This window comes from Manacus candei, unplaced genomic scaffold (assembly GCF_025592945.1).
Source record: "Manacus candei isolate 608988 ecotype Guabito, Panama unplaced genomic scaffold, ASM2559294v1 h1tg000028l, whole genome shotgun sequence".
Taxonomy (NCBI): domain Eukaryota; kingdom Metazoa; phylum Chordata; class Aves; order Passeriformes; family Pipridae; genus Manacus; species Manacus candei.
This window is the reverse complement of record NW_026138076.1, coordinates 40,518,597-40,542,607: the sequence shown is the minus strand read 5'-3', so window position 1 is coordinate 40,542,607 and position 24,011 is coordinate 40,518,597. Positions and strand designations below refer to the sequence as shown.

Below are 24,011 nucleotides of genomic sequence, written 5' to 3'. Positions count from 1 at the left end.
GTCAGATCCCAGCTTTAACAGAGGCAAGTGGCTGCTCCTGCTACAGCATAAATACAGTTCAGCTGTCTGTAACTTGCTAAAATGGGTCCTACTAATGTTTCCTCCCTTGACTGTTACAGCCAACTAGAAAAAACGATTTTCTGAGTTCTTTTTTCTTTCCTGTTGAAATTCATGTGTTTTAATACAGAAGTCAGTGTAGCAGCAGGGATTGAAACAGCACAAAAACATTAGGTTACTTTCAGGTCATCAGAGTGACCAGAGCAAAACACCAGATATTTCAGTGCTGGGTATGTGGCTGTGCTGCAGCTCTGAATTGACAGAAAAAGAATAACATTTGTTTCAACTGGAAAATAATAAACACAATAATAGTCTGAACTACTATTAGAAACAAAACCAGAGAAAGAATATATGGTGTACATCATGTTTTCGTAACTGTGCCATTTTGTAATGTATGTAACCCTAGAAAAGCAATTTTTTGAGAACAGGGGGATGAGATTTTCCCATCTCAATGGGAACTGAGCTCAATCTGTTGTCTCTGAAGCTGAACACTGCTCCAGGATGAAGGAAAGCACGCAAGGTGTGTATGCCTAAATCCTCTATATGCTCATAGGGAAGTTTGCCAGCTCAGGGCTCACAGTGTTAGTGCTGATAGTAATTTGATGGTAGGAAACAGCTTTACAAAAGATTGCTTTTCAGACAAGCTTTGCAAAAACTTTATGACAAATTGTTTCCCTCTTCCCTCTGCTCAGTTTTCTGTTTCCTATCCTACTGCAAAATTTTCTCCTCACACTGAGAAAGGACACTAATGGAAACATCTGAATATGCAGAATGGGTATGGAAAGAACAGCATCTTCTTGCTCTGCATTGTGAAACTGGTGGAAAGTCACAAGATGCCTGTTCTCCCTAGTGCAGGGACTTTTGGCAGGGCACCACAGGAATGATTTGCACACCCCTCTGCTCGTATCTTCACTAAGCTCTTCTGGGAATGCACAGAGTCACCCCTTCACTGCAAGAAACAGAACAGATTATAGCACAGCATGACAGAGAAGAGTCAGACAGGGAAGATGATGGGCCAGCTCCTCTGCAGTCACCTGTACACTGCTTCTGTGTATAATTGAGATGAGCATGACAGAGTCCTAACTGTGTCCTGGGAATCCTTGTTACACAGCAGCCTTGATTTTGCATTCCACATATACCATGTTGAGCCCATGTCATGTTTCCACAAACAGCCACACAAGGATCACAGCACGAGGAGCAGAGAGTCCAGAAAAGGTTGTTACCAATCCCAGAGACAAACCTTTTGCAAAGCATGCTTTCTGAGTGTCTCCTGGAAGAGGCCAGTGCAAAACAGATAATTTGGAGAGGTGCCGGGCATTACGCAACACAGGATTCCTCCCTGCATATCTGTGGTTATCTGTATACAAAACATCTTTTCTGCAGCCTGCCCTGACTTTTTACCTCCAGAAAGTCTTGGGAAGGTGAAGCGTAGGCTGTACAAGCGGTGCAGGACTGCTAGCATGGGTTGTGACCTGTCAACAAACCTGACCTCAGACATAGGCTTGGCTATGTACCAGAAACCTTTCAGATTTCACGTGGCTTCAGGTTTTGTTGTGAACAGTTTTCTTAACTCTCAGTCTAAAGCCATTGTGGTCTGAGGTGAGACGGATGCAGAACTGAGTCAGTGTGAAAGCAAACACGTCTCAGGCACTGTGCACCAGGGTGTAGAGTCCCTGCTGGTAGAGTGGGAGGAAAAACCCATCTGTGGGCCTGATGAAGGGAAATTAAAGAGTTAGGGACTGGACTTGGGGAGGAAATAGTTTGACCAAGAAGCTGATTTGATTTTGTGGGGAAACCAAAAATCAGCAGGCTAGGGTCAAGGCCTCTACTCTCTCGACTGAGTCATGGACAGATTCCTCACAGCTTGCTCAGGCTTGGAGGTGATGAGGCTGTTTTCCCTCTAAGCCTATCCAAGCAGGAGCTCTGCAGGAACTATGCTTCATTGCAGCAATAATCATTTTGGCTCTGGCTTGGAAAGCCAGGACATCTCCTGCATGTCAGTATACTTCATTTAATTAGCATTGGGGTAAACATCTCTTGTACAACAAGCAACAAATGTGCCAATGGAACATCAGTCAGACCCATAAATTTTCCTTGTGTTTTGCATATTAAAATTTTTTAAACTTGAAGAGTTTATTTATGAAATGGGAAGTAGTTTAACTCACACCTGACAGGTATTACCATCAGCAAGTCAAAGGGGATGTTTTCTTAAATGTATAATTTTTTAAAGTAAATAGGGTAAATTGATATACTGAATAATTACACGATGCATAATACAAGTGTCTGAGAAAAAGTAAAAAGGTTTCTTTTCATTAGAAAGGTATCTCCATGTTCAGTCGGTTTTCTTTTCTTTCTTGGCCTCCCTTTTAGCAGGACTGGCATGCAAAAATAGTTCATTTTGGACAGTACCAAAGTGTTATCTGCTGAATTGGCATCTCATGTACACAGGACAGGTGCCCTTAATCCCCAAATTTGTGATGTTCTGGACCAGCCAATCTCTGACCCTGCTCAGCACCGAGGACCAGCAGCCCAGCAGCCTGTGATAAAAGGGAACTGCACAGAGGCACGCTGAGCTTGGGCAGCCAGGAGGATAGACAGCCTGCTAGGTACAGGAGCACAGCAGCATAAACACTTTGGCAAGTCCCTGCTATCCCTCCTTTGCTTACCAGCTCTCTTTGGAAGGGAGCTGCCCTTTTGGAAATACACAGTTGAGAGATAATCACATCCAGATTTAGGAAATAACATTTTGCACATAATTCATACTGGCTAACTAGACAGATTATTGGTTGAGCATGTAGCTATAAATTTGGCAGAAAAAATGGCAAACTGTGGTTGGCATATGGATGCAAAGCAGGAAGCAAACTGCAGCTATACATTAACTACAGAAAAGGAAAGCCTAAGAAACTGGGTTAATCAGCAGGCTCTAAAGCAAACAGTAAGAAGGGGCAGCTGACAGGGCAACTAAGTCTTGAGCATATGCAGGATGAGGGCTTTTTGCATTAGCAAGAACATTAACAGTCAATAAATAACAAGCCAGCACTGCTGTTTTGCTCACTGAGTCTTGTTTATCACAAAGAAGTCAAATGACTTCTCCTCACCCATGGAAAATGTGAATACAGAGGATGACAAGCAATTTTGGGAAGCAACATCCGTTCTGTATGGAGAAACTTGATCTGCTATACCCAAAATAGCTGATGTTGAAACACAGACTAGATCTCATCTAAGCAATCGATTAGACAAAATGAGGAAGCTTGAGTGTGTGTTGGAGCTGTGTTGGTCTCACCTCAGGCAGCAAGGGCAGTAACAGTGCAGAGACTTGTGGGCTGAGCCAGGCTGGAAAATGCAGATCTAAGGAGGCAGGTTGTCAACAGATAACTCTGTGCCCTCAGCAGGGCTGAAAAGCATTTATCATGGCACCCAGTCCCTGAAGAAAGCACTGTAGGAACTCTGGCACTTGTACCTTCATTGGCACTGATGCAGTCGCACCCCACAGGAATCAGTTAGCCTGAGCCCTGCAGGATATTCCCATCCTTGACATGTCCTACTTCTGCTCTACCCTTATAGTGCAGGCAGTTGTATAGTGACAGAGCTACATTATCCAGGCTCCTTGGGTGTGCTAAACCAGGGAAAAGGAATAGTGCAGTGGCTACAACGGAAACCAGAGCTGGCTGCAGGTCAGCATTCCGCCAGAAAAGCTGCATCAATAAATCACTTCTGCAGAATGGGATCTTCTGTATTCACCTTTTGCAAAAAGAAGCTAACTTGCCCTAGGACAGGCTTTAGTACAGTGAGACACTCCAGTGTTTGCCTCCATGCACAGGGTGGCTTGAATTCTACTGACTGAACATTTAAGGGGTAGTTCCATCCCAGGCTGAAAATCTGATCAGAGCAGGCTTTCTGCATTTGCTTTGGCTCAGTCACAGCAATACACACACACACACAGATGAGCCTATATATTGACACACATACATGCCTACACTTAATATTGTAAATTCCACTTTCAGGATCAAATGAAATTCTGGAGTTCTGAGTCTGATGGAAGTAACACAAAATCCCCTTAAAAATTAACAGCAAAAGAGAGTGCTGGACCATGGCAAGTCCTAGTGAGATTAGTCCTAGTCCCCTGTTTCAGGATTATGTCAGGACAGAGAGAGGAGGGCTTAATTTCAACAAATATCCACGGTTATTGGTGTCTTTTTCACCTCTGCTCCAGGCAAAGAAGCCAGGCTGATGAACTGGGCATTTTTATGTATACCTTCCAATCTTTCAGATAAGCTGATTCATTCATCTACCTATTTTCTAGGAAGCTGCTGTCATTACAGCAAGCAGTGTAACACAGCTTCAGTCCCATTTGACACAGATTTCTACAAGAGGAAGTACAGGACCAAGTCTCAGGGCAAGAGCGACAGGAGGTGTGCTGAGTGTTAACCATGGCTCTTTTTTGGGCAGTGCAAGGAGCGTCATTGCTGGGATATAACACTGCTGCTTTACAGGCAAGTTACAAGGTATGCTCACTGGCTTGTCAGGAGGTCTTAAGATGATAGGAGTAATGTAGATTTTCCAATTATAAGTAAAAAAACAGTACCATCAAAATAATAAGAAACGTCAACTATCATAGAATTTTTTTAAGAAGCCTTTCGTTTATCTTCATGTCTACTGTATCTGCCCTTACCACACTGATGTTATAGCATGTGACTATAATAATTTTCAGCAAAATTAACATTCATTACAGCTCTGATCTTGCAAAGCTACTGTATGGACACGAGCTTTCTCTTAGTGATTATATACTTATCAGGTCCAGTTATTGGGTAAAGACTATTGGAAATATTTTTTTAAAAAGGAGGCAACTCTAAGTCTTGATGCAATAATAATTTGCTCATTTTGTTTATCATCTCCTGGCTTGATACTGCTCACAAACGAGACAAGGCACAGATGCCTAAGAGATACTAAAAGCTCACTCTGAACTCCAATTACACTAGCATTTCTTCTAACACATTGTTTTCCCATCATTATTGCCATGGAAATCAAGGGAAAATACAGAGGCAAAATAGTAAAGAAAATAAATTAACCTGGCGAAGTAATTGCATTCCCTGCTAGGTTTTAAATATCTTTCTTTAACAGGAAGTCCTCTCCATAGATTTCAGTAGAAAACAGCTATGTGTGTGCATACACAAGATTGCACATTGGAGGCTGAGAAAGAGGGCAGCTTTTTTTTATTTATGTGGACTACACAGATGCTGCAAGTTGAAGCTTAAAACAGCAGGGCTTCTCCCCTTTCAGCACCATATGGCCTGCTGACAATTAGCCTGTCTGCTCGGGCTGCTTTTCTTCCTTATTCCATCCCTGCTTAGCAATTAACAGGGGCAAAAGCAAGCCTCTGTGCTCCCTCCTTACATGTTGGAACAGCTGCTTGGGCTATCCAGGGGGACCAGGTCAATACCCAGGAGATCTTTCCTGGAAAACTAACAACTCTACCAGGCCTGAACTTGTAATACAGACAGACTAGAAGAGTCAATCACCTCAGTGTACAGATGATACATACCAGACAAGTGAGGATTTGTGGATTTTTAAAGCTAAAACAGGCCATCTTTTACTCTGTCCCACTGCACAAATCAGGCTGGAGGACAAACTTCAGATACTACTGAGCTTATCAGCTTGCATTTGGCCAAATACCATTATTCCTCCTGAACTGGGGTTATTCTGTATTAAAGCTATTTTCCATATAGTCACATTGATGAACAGTAGCTACACCACCCATTTGTAACTCTAAAAATTAAATTATGCACAGGCTTTGGCTTTCCCATTGTTTTTTGTGGGCAAGAGATTATTCTGGCTATTTACACAATTCAGCCATGTATAAACACAGCAGCCTAGCTCACAATTATCAGTTCTATTCCAGACCTTCCAGTACTGGTATTTGCAACTCATATTCTGATTTTAACTGAGATAACCCTGATGGTAATGCTGGTAAGGTTTTTCCAGCACCCTTATGCTCCCAGCTAGGAAAGCCTCCCCAGAGCGCTGGCTTGTCACCCTGCTCCAGTTTCAGACTTTACTGACCAAGAAGTCTGCTTTATTGTATGGCAAACCTATCTGTAACTTCTAGGGAAACAGGAGTTTCCCCAGCTCAGTTAGGCTCTGTGCATACCTCCTGGCTTTCTGGGAATAAGATTTTTCCTCCCAGTGATCAACTCTGAAAGATGGTCAAAGTAGCTGAACCACTGATGGAAAATGGATTAGAAACACACAGGCATTAAAAAGGCTAGAAAGTAGTTCTGGAAGTGACCAGTGACAACATCTGTCCATTTTCCTTTCTCAGTACAATTCTTTGTGCAGGTTGTTCGGCTCTTACTCTCCAGAAAATCTCATCCTCAACATAGGCCCTACTTTAATAAGCAGCAGGGCGGAAATTAGGCTTTCCAATGAAAACAGCTATTGGTTTATTTGTTTGGGTTTTTATTTCAACATACTGATCTCCCTGCAGCCGTTCGAGGAAAGCGCAAGAAAAATGTTTCTTCTGTGAAATGTAATTATAACGGCAAATACAAACTGACACACGAGCATGGAGTTATTTTGGGTGATGGTTTGTGCAGCAAAATACTGTGACGAGGCTGGTTTGTCAAACTGAAGGCAGGGCAGACGTCTCCCTCCCTTCCTGTTTAAGCCAGTGGTCTGGGGAGGGCTGCCATAACCTATAATGATGGTTAGCTCACCGAAAGCAACTTGTTTCCCCCAGTCTCTAAATGCAGTTTTCCAAAGGCTGAACATGTGCCAGAACATGCACTTGCTTTGTGTCAATCCTGTGTGACATGGCAAACCCTGGGCTAATCTCAAATTATATTAAAACTTACCTTAAAAATCCTCTATTCTGACAAACCTACTGCCTTCCAGTACCCGAAGGGAGCCTACAAGAAATCTGGAGAGGAATTGTTTACAAAATGTAGTAGTGATAATACAAGGGGGAATGGTTTTCAACTGACAGAGAGCAGGTTTAGATTGGATATTAGGGAGAAATTCTTTACTGTGAGTTGGTGAGGCACTGGCACAGGTTGCCCAGAGAAGTTATGAATGCTGCATCCCTGGAAGTGTTCAAGGCCAGGTTGGATGGGGTCCTGAGCAACCTGGTCTAGCGGAATGTGTCCCTGTCCATGCCAGGGGGTTGGAACTAGATGATCTTTAAGGTCCCTTCCAACCCAGACCATTCTATGATGCTATATACTTTCTCATACAGAACTGACACAAAGATGTGGAATATTCTTTCAAAGTCAAAGAAATCACTCAAATTTTCTGCTGCAAAAGCATTTCCTAACTTCCTAAGAGCTTGGCCAAACATGGGGCCTTTTTCACATTTTGCTGTGTATTCGCAATTGCTCTTTGGGTGGCAAAGCACTGAAACCTGCTGAGCCCCAGGAGCTGTTGAGAGAAATGGAGTGTGGCACAATGTGGCTGTAGGGCTGCAGCCTAGGAAAGCACTGGTGATGTACCTCCTGGCTGAAGGTCACTTTACACAGATGGGTAATTCCCTGCAACGTGTCCTCACACGCAAAACATATAATCCAAGATGGAAACAGAGGACTGAAATAACAAATGGTTTGCTTTCCCCTGCTCTCCAGACAAGGTCAATCATTAAACATAAATGAGAAACTACATTCTGTCAGCGAAAAAGCCTCACTAGTGTAAGTAGGCATTCACTTTATGAATTTGTTGGTATCTGGGCTCAAACAGTCATTATTATAAATCTTTCTGAGCCAGAAACCTTGAAAAATATCAGCCATTTTCTACCTTATCTTCTTTATTCACTACAGGAATATGCAAGTAAATACTCTGGCCTCCATCCATATGACCAGACACTGCAGCACAAGTGACATGGCTGAATAAATCACCGGGCAAAATCAGGCAACGATATCACACAAGCAAACTTCTCCCATCCTGTGTAGTGAAGTGAACCAAGGCTGGTCTGACAGGAGCCACATGGGAGCAATACCCGTTTGCCTGAGGTCTGCTCTCCCCTCTCACTTGGACATAGCAGTGCACTGCTGTGCCCTCTCCTATCTCTGCAGAGTCTGTCTGGCTGTCCCTCTGTGCTGTCAGGGCCCAGGGGTTCCAGGCAGACCTGCACATCTTGGTGAGAAATGTGATGAGCAGCAGCCAGACTGTCACTGCCAGGGAGGTGGCAAAGCGACCTAGGGACATAAAATGGTGCTCCTCCCCACAGTCAAGACATATAATAGGAGGAATAAACGAGAGGAGTTAGAGATGTACATGCCAACAGGACTATGATATTATTGGCATTGCAGAGGCTTGGTGGGATGGCTCCTGTGACTGGAGTATTGGAAGGAAGAATACAGGCTTTTTAGGAAGGACAGGCAGGGGAGATGGGAAGGAGGTGTTCCCCTCTACATCAGTGATCAGCTGGAGCGCATGGAGCTCTTCCTGGGGATGGATGAGCTGACCAAGAGCTTATGGGTCAGGATTAAAGGGAGAGCAGGAACAGGTGACATAGTGGGGGTCTGCAACAGGCTGCTTGACCAGGAAGACAAAGTGGATGAGGTCCCTATAAGACCTACCTAATATTAACAAGCTCTGCTCATCATGAGGGACTTCAACAACCCCAATATCTGTCAGAGACAGCACAGGAGGGCATAAGCAATCCAGGAAGTTCTTAGAATGCATTGATAACTTCCTTCTCCAAGTGGTAGAGGAGCTAACGAGGAGAAGTGCTATGCTGGATCTTGTTCTCAGCAACAAGAAGGGGCTGGTGGAGAATGTTTAGCTCAAGGGCAGCCTTGGCTACAGTGACCATGAGGCAGGGGGAGTTCCAAATCCTTAGGGCAATGAGGAGAGTGCACAGCAGACTCACTACCCTGGACTTTAAGAGAGCAATCTTCAGCCTCTTCGGGGATCTGCTAGGTAGAATACCATGGGATATAGCCCTGGAGGGAAGAGGGGCCCAAGAAAGCTGGTTAATATTCAAGAATGACCCCCTCTAAGCTCAGGAGTGATGCATCCCAACAAAGAAGTAGTCAGGCAAAGATGCCAAGTGGTCTGCATGGATGAACAGGGTGCTCCTAGGCAAACTAAAACACAAAAAGCAAGCCTACAGAGAGTGGAGGCAGGGACAGGGAGACTGTGAGGAAAAGAGGGAATGGCTTTAAACTGAAAGAGGGCAGATTTAGATTGGATATTAGGAAGAAATTCTTTACTGTGAGGGTGGCGAGGCACTGACACAGGTTGCCGAGAGAAATTGTGGAAGCCCCATCCCTGGAAGCATTCAAGGCCGAATTGGATCGGGCTTTGAGCAACCTGGTCTGGTGATCAGTGTGGTTGCCTATAGCAGAGGGTTTGAACTAGATGATCTTTAAAGTCTCTTCCAACCCAAACCATTCTGAATTAGAAGGCTATAGCAACACCCATGATTAAGCACAAGTAGTATATGCACATAGCATTTATTTTTAAAATTAATTTTCTAGGTATCAGAAGATATCTAGATACCTGTCAGAAGGTATCCCAGGAAGGTGTTTGTTAAGAAGGGAAGTTGGAAATAAGATTAAATATTTTGATTTCAAGGCCACTTGACAAAATCTGAAAACCTTCTTGAATCAAATTCCTGCTGAAAGCCAGGTATCTGAAAGGTGTCCCCTTCACAGTGTCTTAGCCCATTCAGTCTGGTGACTTACTCTGTAACAACACAACATTGACAGCTATGGCTCAGCAAGGATTTTCCCAGAGACCTGACACTTGCAGCAAGCATTTAGTACCAGATTACTCTTCTTGCTCTGTTTGTGAAGCCTGTGACAGGTCTAGCCTGGCATCAGGAGCAGATGTCAGGGACAGAGATGCTGAGACTGTTACAGCCAGTGCACAGCCCTACAGTCCTGAAACACCATCAGGGGGCTGCTGCTGTACACAGATGTCCTCTTGCCCCCTCATATTCTGGCCACCGGCGACTGGGCAAGTGCCAGTGAGCTGTGCACAGCCTGAGGCACTAGACACATTTCACTCTTGTCTGCCAGCACAAACCTGCAAGGAAAATCTTATCACAAGCCTGTAAGTCACTTCCTTAGCCTCACGCATGAGGCACCAAATCCTAAGCCAGCCCCATTACTTGGCAAGGCTTCCAGGTCCTGCTGCATTTTGCACTGGCTCAAGCAGGGTGCTGACAGCAGAGGATGAATCCATTAACACCCAGGGTCGTGGTGGCCTAGGTGGTCCTTACCTGGGCAAGTGGATAATGCAGGCAAGCAGGTTCAAGGAGGATGAGGGTGCTTGTCATAGCATGGATTTAGCATTGACCTGGTACTGACAGTGATTACTGGGATTGCCGTGGAGTCACAATCATGAGTGCTTCTCCCCATGACCAGTCAGGATGTAGAAAAAGGGGTTTCCTAAGGAAAAACAATCAGGGAAAGGCACAGAGAATTTGTCAGGCCAATCACTGAGCCAGCCAGCTCACAGGGAGGTGGTTTAAGCCAACCACTGCATGCATGTGCCTCGTGGACCCCCATCCATGGGCTCTGTTTGCTTGAAGCCTGTTGAAGGTACACATCTCTCAGACCAAACACCTGTTACATCTGCAGGCTTTGGAGAATCAGTGTGGCTGTCAGAAGGAGCTGAGGTCCAAATTACCCCTTTGTGTTTCAAACACAAGGAAATGCACATGAGTTCTGAGCAACTCAAGAGCTGTGACAGACTGCTTTGTTTCAGTAACAGGTAAAGCTGTTAAGCTGGGATTTTCCAGCAGCCTTCCAGTGCCAGCCTGGTGATTTATGAATCATGTTCTGTCTTTCACATCAGCATCAATCCCTGCAGCAAAGGGTATTAAAGCTCCCTGTTTCTCACCGTAATGAGAGCAGGCTGCAGGCTGAGCAGTGCTCTACTCTTCAAAAAAAGTGGAAGATGCTCACACCAGTCACTGGAGAACATCTCTCCAGTACAAGCTTTGCCTTCCTGGGGATCTTTAATGACAGCTCACTATTACAAGGCAAGAACAACTCCAAGCAAAAGTCTCTCTTGAGGACACAAACACTGAATATCCAAGTGTTAGAAGAACACAAGTAGCTATCAGTAAGTACTTGTGAATGAACTGAATTGAATTCTACCAGCACTTTGCTGCATACACTGCAAACTAATTCCTTTATGATTTCTGCAAGAAGGGAAGGTAAATGGAGCGAGCCATGACACATACCTTAACAAAACCTTCCCCTCATGCCTGGCATGCTGACAGGTCACTGGCCCTTACAACGGGTCAGAGCCTGTGGCAGGCTCTGGAAATACAGACTCTATGTGCAGAAAGAGTAAGAAACAACATCACCATTGCCCTTCTGATACAAGTCACACCAAGGGATTGGTTAGCAACAGTGGAGTATCGAAGAGAAGGAAAACAAGCAAAATACCTCTTTTTTTGCCAGCTGTTTCACATGTCCGGAAGGCACATCACAGTAGCTGCTCTAGGTACTTGGGCTGTCACCTGTCCCACACTGAGCTGATTACATCTCAGGGCTTTATCTACCCTCGAAGAGGTTAGCTTTTGACCTGTGCCCTTAGACCCCTTATGTCTCTGAGCCCTTAAAAACCTTTTCCATGTTCCTCATGGCTACTGGAAATCTTTTGCAAACCCTGAGAAGCAGAACAGCTGTTTTGAAAGCAGCCTGATAGAGCAAGTCCATGACAGAACCCTGCACTCCTCTGTCTCCTGAGTCCAGCATCCCCAGGAAGGAGTCCCCTTCCTTTTCCCAATACAGTGTCCTGGATAAGGCCCTGACATGAAGCTGTGTACTAGTCACTTCATCCCTGACAGCATGGTCTTTGAACAAGAGAGAAACCAAGTCTAACATCAGCTACTGCTGAGGCTTTTGTACCATGAGGCTGAAGTATTTTATTGCTGTCATTAAAAATCCTGAGATTTGATCTCACTGGTGTCCTAATGCATACCTTGTTAACTTAATCTCATTTTCCTAGTTAGTCATGAACTCCCAGACTGCATTCATGTCTTTAAACAAACAGGATTTTCAAGGAGTAAGTGTGGTGTGCAGCTTGCTGCTGCCAAACCCGGCTAGTACCTTCCGCTTCCATTAGGTGTGCCAGAGCAGGCTGCCCAGACAGCACAACCCAGGACAGTGCCTGGCCACAGACCTCAGTCCCTGGGGCATCAGTGCCTTGATTTTGTCATCCTGGAAGCGGATGCAGCAGCCAGTGCAGAGAGGGTGAAATCCTCTCCCTTGCCACAAAACTCTGCTGGATGACACAGATGCCCCCCAATACCCCTCCACATCCCCATGCGGAGAAACACAAGCCCACACCCCAACAAACACCTCCACCTACGAACTCAGGGGAGGTTTCTATAGCTCTGCATCCTCAGACCAGGGCACTGTTTGAGTTGCGTGGAGAAAAGGCCCAGTTTTGTTTTTCTAGTGACCATAGCGATGCTCTGCTCCTTTCTGGGGTCTGGCTTTTTGTTTTAAGTGGCCCAGAGCCAGGTAGCACTAGTTAAGCAACAGCAAAACAGTTCTGGTATAGCACAATCCCTGTTAAAATCTTACTCTTGGCTCAGCGAGCAGGAAGCTAAAACTTAACTACCTCCCTTGAGCACACGTCCACAAAGCCCCTTTTGTAGGACACACTGGTCAGGGCAGGCAGGACAACATGGATGCAGGAGGAAGCATACAGGGCTTACAGAGAGAGGCTGTGCAGGGTGGCAACAGAGAGTGGAGACATCCTCTGCTGCTGGGAGAGGGTAAGAACATGTTAGATCTCGTGTATCATAGCACCTCACCTTAAACACACTTAGTACCCCCCATAGCCCCAGCTGATGACTCAGGGAGAGGGCACCCAGGGGAGTCAGAGATCACTTTTTACCAAGGAGAAAGGCAAGAATTTCCTGCCACTCGTTCATTTCCAGGAGCACTTACTCATTGCTGGGAAGTGCTGAGAGCAGCAGCTGTTCCCCAGTTCTTGCACAGAAAATCCCATCTTGCCCCTGGGCATGTGTCAGAGCTGCTTTCCAGTGACCAAAGGAAGCCCAGGAGATCTGGGGGGCAGCAGCAGTCACTGGGTCCGAACCAGGGGACAAAATCATCATCTGACTGTGACTCACCTCAAGCAACTTTGCTTCAGGCAATTAGCTTGGAGGCTGACATACCTACCTGTTAGTGATTTACGTCCGGAATACCTTAACCTTTGTGCACAGGAGCTGTCTGTAAAACCCAGGGAACCTGTCCCTCCCTAGCTGCACTACAAGCTTCCTCCTGCTAAGTGGAGACAGGACTTGTGCAAACTAACTTACAGGTCTTCAACATCCAACTTTCTCATCACCAGTATAATGGTTATTTACTTTTGACAGGGGACCATTTCACAACCATTCCTTTGCATTAATGACCATGAATCAGATGAATTAATAATAAACAGGAATAAAGACAAAGATTTTTCCAGGCAGCAAATAAGACTGAGGAGATCTGTCAGGTCATGGCAGCACTGGGTCTCTTGATGTTTCCCCACAGCCTTCCTGGCAGCATCTTCCTTTCACTTCTGTTTTGGCTCATTTCAAAAAGAAGAAAATGAAGCTTGGAAGCATAAAAGAACCAGATACACTGAATAGGAGACTATTCCACAAAACTGATACCCAAGGAATTTCATTAAGGAATCCCTTGACCTCATTTGGGTGGGAATTTTGGGCAGTGAGAGCAAGGAGTTAGCACCAGTTTACTCAGCTTGGAGCAGAGGAGGTGATCACTGACAGAGGGCAGATGAGGAAAAAATGAAACACCGGAGTGGAAATGCATAGCGGAAAAGGCAAGGCAGGAGAAACAGCAGTGGAAAAAAATGGACTAAGGGGAAAAATACCAATAGAGCAGAAAACCCAGAAGGCTGGCAGAGGAGAAGGCTTGAAGCACAGGTAGCTGAGGAAACTGAGCTGGAAAAGGGTGAGAGAAAGCAAAATATGAAAGAGGAATACTCTTCGTTAAGGCAGAGCTGGTTAGTCAGAGGTAAAGCTTAAGCAGAGGGAAAGAATGTGGCCCTGAGCCTCCCTGTCCCTGCTAGCACTATAGAGCCTTCTGCACAAGTCTGTAGCAATGATCCTTGCTGGGGCAGGTCTGCCAGTGTCTGTATCCTGCACCAACTCTGCTTTCGTGAGCCTGATCACTTAATTAATGTATTATCCTCAGGAAATCAGCTTGCAAGCCCTGCCTTAAACCTTGGTGTGATCTGCATAAAAAAGTGCAAACTTAACTGCCATTTATGGCACAAATCTTGGTGCTCATGCAGTGCTCTGAATTTTCATAGCTTACCTAATGGTGTCCCCACATGTACAGTGTACACTGTCATCAGGACTCCACTGAAATACCTGCCAACTGAAACTATTTTGTCCATTTCTCCCAAAGTGTTTTCCACACGTGCCAGCACTCCCCCATCCTGCTCCCCTGCCTGTGCTGGAGCATCACCTCATTTTTGCCCAGCTCTTGGGGAAGCGCCTTGTGACAGGCTGCCAGTTTGAAAAGGAGCTATTTTCCACCACCCTCTGGGTGCTGCCTCTCAGTCACTTCCTCACCCCCTGCACAGACCACTTGTCTAGAGTGTAACTCATCCGTTTCTCCAGGAGGAGGCTGTGGGAAATGGTGTCAAATGCTCCGGAGAAATCCAGGTGGACAATGCCCACCCCTTCTCCCACACTGACCGAGCTGGTTCCTTTACTATAAAAGGAGATCAGGTTTGTCAAGCACGAATTGCCCCTGGTGAATTAATGCTATCTTTTACCAATTACGTGCTTCATTTTATTTGTGATAACTCCCAGAAGGATTAATTCCATAACTTTCACAGGGAGTGAAGTACAACTGATGAGCCTATAACTTCCTGGATCCTCCTCTAAGAGTCATAGAATATACTGAGTTGGAAGGAACCCATCAGGATCATTGAGTCCAACTCCTGGCCCTCAGCAGGACACCCCAAGAATGTCACTCCATCTTGTAGATGAGGTGACATTAGCCTTCTTCCAGCCTTCTGAGATGTCCCCTGATCTCCATAACAAGGAGGGCTGCCTCTCAACGTCGTCATCCAGTTCTCTTAACACCCTCAGGTGAATATCAATCTGTAGGGGTCAAGCTCCTTAATAGGGCACACAACAACTCTTCCTCCACTGACACTGGTGTGTCTGTGTCTGCATCAACCTGGATTGTTGTTCCTGAGGCCTGGAGCCCAGCAGTTCTGGTAAAGATGGAGGTGTTGAGAACCTCTGTCTTTTCAGCATTGCTGGTGACTAATTCACCTCTCCTTTTTGAGAGTGGGCCAATATTTTCCTTCTGTCTCTTCCTGTTGTTTATGTATCTGTAGAACCCTTTCTTGCAGTTTTTGACATTTCTGTTCAATTTCAATTTGAGTTGAGCTTTTGCTTTTCTCGCTGCATCTCTGCAGTTTTAGTAGTAAGAAGAGATGCTCCTCATCAAGGATGTGGGATTATGACCTGACCAAGACAAACTGTGTTTAACATCTGATGGCTGATCCACATCACCACTTCTTGCAGCAGCATTCCCTGGTCCCTGCCAGACAATCATTACATGCTTTTGTTAGATTTCTATATATGCTCTTTTCTGTAAATTTAAAGAGGACCTTCCCTTCCAGTAAATTATAGTTTTCTTTTGGCTTTCAGGCCAGTCTGCAGCTCATGTTTTCATGCAGTCCGAGTTGCTTGTGTTTGGCTTTTCCGAGACGCTGACTGTGGAGAAGGTTAAGCAGTTTAGTGGTTGAGTCACTGGTACAAAAACAAACCTACAGATTTCTGGTCCAGAACACCAAAACAACACACTATAGAGAAACAGCCCAGCTGGAGCCAAGTATACGTGCTATCGCATTACACACCCCCGGTGTTTATTTACAAAGCAAGCCAAGTCCGACTGCCATCCCTCCTTAAACATGTACTTTTCATGCCCAGAAATTGTCCCTGGATCAAGTTTCTGGCGGGAGGAGGGTGTAAAGCAAGCCATGTGTGCAGGACCTGCAGTCAGCAGGTTTCTCCAGCATATCTTCCAAGAGGTGAAATGCAGGTGTGAAGGGCTTGACCACAGCTGCTGTGGGCCCTAAGATACTTGAGACAGCGGTGGGTTTTCAGCACCTCTGTCACAGGCAGAGTGGGAGCTTCAGACAAAGTTTATTAGAGAAAGTATATTATTAGAGAAGCCCTCCCATTGAGTTACGAGGTGGGGAAAGAACTCCATTGCTTTCTAAACTCCTTCTCAGAGAGGAGCCTACATGCACCTGGATCCAGTCTTAGCCCTAGACTTTTCAGTGGTTTATATTGACCTTTATACAACTTTATCCTGCAGGATTAAGGATGGCAAACCAAATATATTTATACAAATAAAAGGAATGATTTATTGAAATGGGTTACAATAATGATAATGATAGAAAAAAAGGAGTTTTGTCAGAATTACTTACCACACAGTATGGATGGATAGCTATAACTATTAGTATAGCGCACTATTTTTCAAGCAATATTGAAGTAATTGTAATAAAACAATTGAAGTAATTATATTAAAGCTAGCAAAACAATTACGAAGTAGAGGTTGGTGTTACTTACTCATAGCAATGACCAGGGGCAAATCTCTTTTGCTCAATCTCGAGGACTAACCTTGAGGGGCATTCCCACTCAAGGGAGAAATCTCCACACACATTCAGAGAAGGGGTTTGTTAGGAGACCCTACCGTTAAAAAGTCTGGGCTTTTAAAGTATAGAGTGATTGACTGTCAGTCATATGTAATTTTTTAGATTATGTGTTGTCACCTTACTCAGCAAAATATGTTTTGTTGCTGACAAAGGTGTTTACAACTCTCTAGTTTCTTCTGCTTCACACTCCTGACTCTCAGTTTTGTATCAGGGCCTGCACATCCTTGCTGCTCCCAGCCTCAGTCAGGGAGCCTCTGTCTTGCATGTCCTTGTGGTGGGGTCTGATAGTTTGGTCAAGCTGGTCTCAGCACTCTTCAACACTAAAACCAGCAGACCTTCCTCAATTGAGCTTATCAATGATCAGGTGACTGTCTTTGCTGAGGTCGTCGCTGATAAACTTGTAAGACAAATTTTGAGCTGCTGTATTTCCGCTTAGACAGAGCGTGCTGCTACAACCTGTGCTGTGCTTTTCCTCCCAGAGAGTACCCCATCATCCCTCCTGGGGGACATCAGTGGTCACTATAGAAGAAAACACCTTTACAGGGACTTTGCAGCATCACACAGCTGCCCTGCACTCCATGGTCCACAGGCCACAGCACTGCTCTAAATGGGGTCAGCACCCCCCGAATTCCATGGGAGCACTTCCAAGTTTTGAACTGGAATGGTCCCAGGACTGTGAAGACTACCAAGGGGAGCAAAGTGGTGGCATAAATGGCCCAAAGAGGAGAATTTTCTCTAAAGGCTGGGGAACTTGATATTAGTACCTGGAGTTGCATACTGAAGCCTCTGCTAGCTTTTTACAGTTTCACAAAAACTATAAACTGAATGTCCCCACCTCCAGAAGAAGAGATAGTTTAATTTTACTTCAGCAGGGCACAAGTCACAATGCAAGGCAGGTGAAAGTCCTTAATTTTCTAAAAACACTTCTGTGTCCTCTAAGAGGGGAAACAGCATGAACATTAATAACCATTTCCCAAAACCCCACTGACATTGATTTGCAATGTTTGTGCAAGGGTCTAAGCCCTCTAACCTATGGCTCCAGGGCAGCAGGTTACAGCATCTGGAAAACACAGCCCTGCCTTTCTCCTTGTGGCTTTGCTGACAACAGTCTGTTTTGACAGAGCAGGACTGGGTCAGGTGTGATGCTTTGCCCACATGCTCAGCTTTCTGTCTCTACACAGGTCTTAAATTAAACCCAAAGTATAAGGAGGAGAAATCCTGACACTGAAAAAGTCAGCGGGGTTGCTGCATCCTTGGGGCACACAGAAAACCAAGGGAAGTTGTAACTGCTGGTCATCTTTTTAGAGGCTAATATTGGGATAATGTTAACTTCTCCCCTTTAATTTTTATTTTTTGATTGTTCACCACTGCATGGTGTTTGTGGCTTATCAGAAACTATTTGCCAGCAGCTGCCTTACCAGAAATATTTGGCAGACAAACTTGTTGCATCACCCTCCAAAACTGCCTCTCGCCACCTCTGAACATCACTGCCCCATCAACTGCTACCATGCCATTTGCATTCATCTCTCATATTAATCAAAACTGGTCTGTGTTTAGCTAAACTGACCTGCAATTTCCAGCACTTCATAGCCAAGTACCAGAGAAATACTGAAAACTTCTGGAGCAAATCCTCCCTCTCTTTTGAGGCAGCTAATAGAAGTGGTCTCTGACAATCTCTGTGCACTTGCATGGGAAAAACACGTCCCTGTCAGCATCTAAAAATGATGACCCCAAGCCTCTGACAGGTGAGCCTACAGCATGCCAGGTCTGGGCTCTCAATCATGTTGATTTTCTTATGTCTGTTGTGTTAAGCAATACTATGAAACTACACAAAATATCTGACACAGAACTAAGAAAATTAGCCCCAGTCACTTCATATGCATAAAAAGGCTACTGGGGCATGAGATAATCCTGGGCTGGTTTAGCTGGAAATCTGGAACTGCTTTCCCTGCTAAAATGAGTCTGGAGACAAAAAGATGCTGAGGGGAGAATATAGGTCCCACACCACATTTATAAATCTACTGCCATGCAGATAATATTCCCCAAAACAACTGGGCTTGACAAAAATGTTGCATCCATCCATTTTATCACAGCTACCTCATAACACATGTGAAATGAGCTAGGTTACAACTATTTGTATTGACAATAACATGCCAACCTAAACCATAATACTCTCAGCTTTTGATCTCCTTTCTTAAGGCAGTTTGGTGTCTTGACTCCAACCCACTGATTCTTGGTGGGGCTTTGGGGGGCTTTTTCCTTATGTCATTTCACCTGGGGAAGTGCTCTGTGGAGTGGCTCTTAGCCTGTATTTCACACCACAGCTGTCTCATGAGTGTGGTTTTGGGGTTTTTTTGGGGGGGTTTGGTTTGGTTTGGGGAGGGTTGTTGTTTCTTTGTTTGCTTTCTGTTTGGGTTTTTTTTCTAGACTGTTGGCTGGACTTTTGCTTAAAAAGGAAATTTTTTTTTGCTATCTTGTGAAAATAGGATGGTTACTGAGAAGGTAATATATGCAATTTCTCAGCCTGGACACATGTTCTGTCTTGGTTGCCAGCCCCCACCTGTGTAGGTGACTCCTGCTCATATCAGCTTTACGTTTGGTTTAACAGGTTTGGCAAAGACCCATTGGCTGCTGATGGAGCAGGTGTAAAACAAGCAAACAAAAATCAAAGCAGAGGTTTGAATCAAACTTGTGTGAGATTTGTTGGAAGAAGTAAAAGTACATCTTTCCAAATATGCAACCTATAAAATCCATAAAATGCAATATCCTATCCTAAAATACCTATTAAAAAGTTCCTTTACAGAAGGAAGCAGTGCTTTTCAGATATGACAACTTGCAGCAAACTTTTATCTTTTAATCCAAATAGACCAGAAATGTCAGTGTAACAATGCAACTGTCTTTATTTTTTATTTCCTCTCCAAGCAGCAAAGAATTTGGCATTCTGATTGCAAATGCCCTTAAGTCAACCCTTAGTGTGCCACATCCAGTGGTGGTTGGGTAGGTAATGGCACCTGAAGTCTGTGACAGTTTATTTTTCCCTGAGGTTTCCATCCCCAGGATCTGAAAACTCCACTGATGAAATTGAATTTTTCAAGGGGAAATGCAGGATGAGCCGTTGTGGAAGACTCACATGCAGGGTAGGATGTTTCAGCAGCGACAGCCCCTGAGCTGTGAAGTACCAAGGCCAGCTGGCAGATGGAGATGTTTGCAAGCACTGAAACCAGAGCTTGGGAAGTGTAGGTCTTGCTTAGGCCTGCAGGCAGTTAGAGAAACAACTTGTGTGCTCAGCAGGACGCTTTCTCCCAAAATCTGGACAGGTACATGCCGTCAGCGCTGGCTGGCGATGTCCACTGTATCTCCCTGTCACTGATGGGGACACTTGCTGCCAGACCACGTCAGCAGCCAGGGTCTAGGAGCTGCTGCTGGCTCCTTGTTTTGCAGACAATTTGGTTTTAGAGTGGGAAAGGTAAATGATGATGGTGATGATGATAGTGATGGTAGTGATCATGGTGGTGATGCGCTCCCCAGCGGTTGCTTTATGTCTTTACCTCACAGGTAAAGACGTATTTTGCAGGCTAGATGTTGAACACAGCAGTTTACACAGCTATATTCTCAAAGAAAATATTTTTCTTTGGACGTGTGCACAATCTGCTGCTCTTTCAATCCTCAAAGTACTGAAATCAGGACATTTTCACCAAAACATTCAGCTGAGTCTTTCCTGAGAAACAGAAGCCCTCACACCCCAAGCACTGCCCGTTTCCTTTTACCATACAACACACACTGCCCCAAGAACTACAAAGCTTATGCCTTTAGCATTTTTCCCCCAAAATCAAAAACTACAGGGTGATGAAAAGAACGAGTGCTTCTGAGTGATCAAACCAAGAATTTTATTTCCACCTGTTAAAAGAAGTCTCTGTCTACCAGCAGAGTCCAACATAGATAAGCAGACAGACTTGACTATATTTAAATAAATTAACAGTTTATTTATAATTAAACTCAGGAAAAATGGAACTGTATACAACAAGAACTATGTACATGAAGAAAAAAGTCTTTCTGCCACCTATCCCCGAAAATCCATCTGATTGGGGGGGATACTTCTGTCCTGAGAAACAGAAGTACTCAGAAATAAACGGGATGATAGTCTCTGGGAGGGAGTTCTGTTCTGCAGGCTGGGCAAGCCCTGGAATTCTCAAGGGCAACAGCGATGCACCGACTGCAGAAGAGATGGCCACACTGGGTTGACACAACATGTCGGTCACTTCGTATAATCTGGAAGAAAGGAAACCACAACGTGTTGGGAGGAAAGGATTCGAGTTTGCTGCTCTACTGGCACCAGGAAAATAGGACTTGGAATATCTGGAATCAGTCCATTACTAGAATAAGGAACCCCCAGATCTGCCAGGGCCATCTTGGCAAGGGTTTCTCCCTCTACGTGCACCGCCAAGAAGTGACTTGTGGAACTTCACAGCAAGGTCTGTGCTTCAAGCCAGCTGCCTGTAGCACCCCACATTAGTCAGCTGAGTTGCACAGCTCCCCCTCTGCCCCGTTACCCCTCCCACAAAGCTGAAAGGATGACAACATGTGGATCCTTACCCGTGAATAAAAATCCATGCAGATTGGGCACCTTACAGCTCGTTGCCATTCCCTAGAGAGAACAGACCCAGAATTAATACCACTGGGCATCGAGGGTTACTCATATATAAAATGTCACATAATTATCTGACTGCACTGAGTAGCCACGATGCATTTCTTTTGAAGAACCCTGTATGTCTTTAACTCTCTCAGTTTGCTGCATGTAATGAAGAGTTCAGATCTCCCTGTCCTAAAGGAAACAGTGTCTTGGTTTTCACTGGGAGAAAGATGAAGTCAGCCACCCTGCTCTAGGATTTGAAATAATAGCAGTCTCTAGCACTGGGAAGTCTATATATGGCAGCATTTATCTCCAATGGGTCATCAATAACAGCTTTGCAACCAAAGCATCAAGCTGTCCTCTGGAAAGTATTAATTCTAGAATGGAATGAGGTCTGATACTACAGAGTAACACTGCAGATGGCTCTGGCAAGCTCTAGCCTCAGGAAGAACCCTCTGGTCAATGTTCTGCAGCTCTGAGTTCTTCCAGCCTTACCTACTGAGAGCAGGAAGGCACGCTCTGTAACACGCTTGAGACCGAAGGAAAACATATTCTTTTTTTATTTTAAGTTCTCTCTTATGTTGCCTTTCAGTAATCCAAAAGGCTCAAAGCATACCAGCTTTATTAAGACTTGCACAGAATTTGCCTGGCTGCTGCCTGCCAGTCTTGTGATGCCAAACCATCCACACTAATGAAAATATTTCCATATCCAAGATCACTACTAGAGCCTAACATGAAAAGTAAATGCAACATATTATGAGCAAGGGCCTGTGACTAATCACCCTTTCTTGCCATACCCCCAAACTCGTCTTTAAGGTTGTATGCAAAGTTGCCCATCTGCCTTGGGCTGCCTTTTTCTCCCAAAGTGCAAACATTATCATTTCATCATCATGCAGCACAGGATGCAATCCTCATTGAAAGAGGGAAACAAGTAAAGTGAAGGTTTCAAAGAAGCAAAAATCACTCTTTGGTAGGTCACAAGGCATACGTACTCTGAAGGTGCAGGTTCCTCGTCCGGTGATCTCCGTACTTGAAGCACTACATCAGCCGCTTGAGACTCTATGCCAGTCTCTTCATACTCTATCTCAGTCAGTTCAGATTCTACGTCAGTCACTTCAGATTCTACGTCAGTCACTTCAGATTCTACATCAGTCACTTCAGATTCTACATCAGTCACTTCAGATTCTACGTCAGTCACTTCAGACTCTACGTCAGTCACTTCAGATTCTACGTCAGTCACTTCAGATTCTATGTCAGGCACATCATATTCATATTCATATGTTTCATATTCATAACTGCGCAGTACAGGGCTGTCCAACAGTTGCTGGCTTCTTGGTGTAAGATTTCTCCCTTGTTGTTCATACCCTGTAAGTTAATTTTGGTAAGTCAGATCTATCATTTACTCTCTCTTTTTCCCTGGAACTATCCTTCAAATGCATTATTGTAAATAGTTTGTAATGGGTCCTATTTGAAATGGACACTATTCAGCTGGGTTACAAGTAATCTCAAACAAAGTAGTTTCCTAAATATTAAGGCTGAACCCTTCCACACATTGAGACTATTCTGCTACGGAAACAAAACATTTGCTATAATCACCCTACAAACAGTTAAAACATGACCTGAGAGATTCTCAGTGTCCACTGAGATACACTACCTGTGAATAAATATGCCCCTATAAAGGGAAGGTCTCTCACACTATTCTTACTAATACAGTCTGCTGTGATCCTATGGTAAGGAATGGCAACAATTGCTGTGTGATAGGGGAGAGAGGACTGCAGTCAAGTTTCCAAGGAGCATGGTGATGTAGCACATACACAAGAAAAAGGCTTGGCAAAACACAGACTGCTTTGTTCAGAAAGTTTCAGAAGGGATGTAATAAATGCTTGAATTTAAAACTGTACATTCTGGAGCTACTGTGCTTCCTTGTTGCTGTATGATGCTAAACTGTTGCCCTCTTTTTGTCTGTGTTAAATGAAACCTCCCCACTCAAAGGCACTTTCTATCAAACGAGTCTTATTAAGAACAGTCCTTGGAAATTATAAAAACACTTGAAGCAGTGTCTCCCTAGAAATTGCCATCATCTCCCTCCTCAGTTAAGGTAACTTGAAAATGGAGTTTTATCACCCAGGTTCAAAGGAGATCAATTTTTAGTGGCCTAGTCTTTAACATCTGAAGGATCAAGACCTGCTGTTCACTTTTTAATTCTCAGAAACCGCATGCAACAATGATCTCTGCAACTCCTGTGTCCATGTAACAATAATCCAGCACTAACCAATTAAAATTACAGAAAATGTCACCAAATTAAAGTTATTTCCTGCAAGAGCATTCAGCTACAACTTCTGTTGCAGGGATATTCCACTGTGTCTGATAGCAGCTAGCAGACACAGATGGGATCCATTCTCTAAGACATTGGCCAGAGGCTTTAGCACTGTCCTTTGCCTTCTGCTAAATGCAGTTTCAATCCCTGGTACTAGAGATTGTTGGAAAAGACAAACAAAAAATAATGATTACATTTAGGACAATTCCATTAGCAACTGGAAAAAGTCAACTCACCTTCAAGAAGCTTCACCAATGCATATGGGAAGGGAGAGAAAAGAAAATACAATTAGAATATGGTGTGCATGCCTGGTGTTCCATACTAACACCAGCGCAGTGAAGCAGTTACGACAGA

General features: G+C 44.4%; 2 long non-coding RNA genes across 2 annotated transcripts; one reads left to right on the top strand and one right to left on the bottom strand.

Annotated features, from left to right (window-relative positions):
- Nucleotides 1–10,879: 10,879 nt before the first annotated feature.
- On the top strand, nucleotides 10,880–17,469 carry LOC127472472 (uncharacterized). Its single transcript, XR_007905014.1, has 3 exons — nucleotides 10,880–11,508; nucleotides 15,698–15,795; nucleotides 17,194–17,469. It is a non-coding gene; the product is annotated as an uncharacterized LOC127472472 (long non-coding RNA).
- Nucleotides 17,470–20,589: 3,120 nt separating this feature from the next.
- On the bottom strand, nucleotides 20,590–23,883 carry LOC127472471 (uncharacterized). Its single transcript, XR_007905013.1, has 4 exons — nucleotides 22,637–23,883; nucleotides 22,333–22,588; nucleotides 21,304–21,355; nucleotides 20,590–20,979 (listed from the first exon to the last, which is right to left on the bottom strand). It is a non-coding gene; the product is annotated as an uncharacterized LOC127472471 (long non-coding RNA).
- Nucleotides 23,884–24,011: the final 128 nt, after the last annotated feature.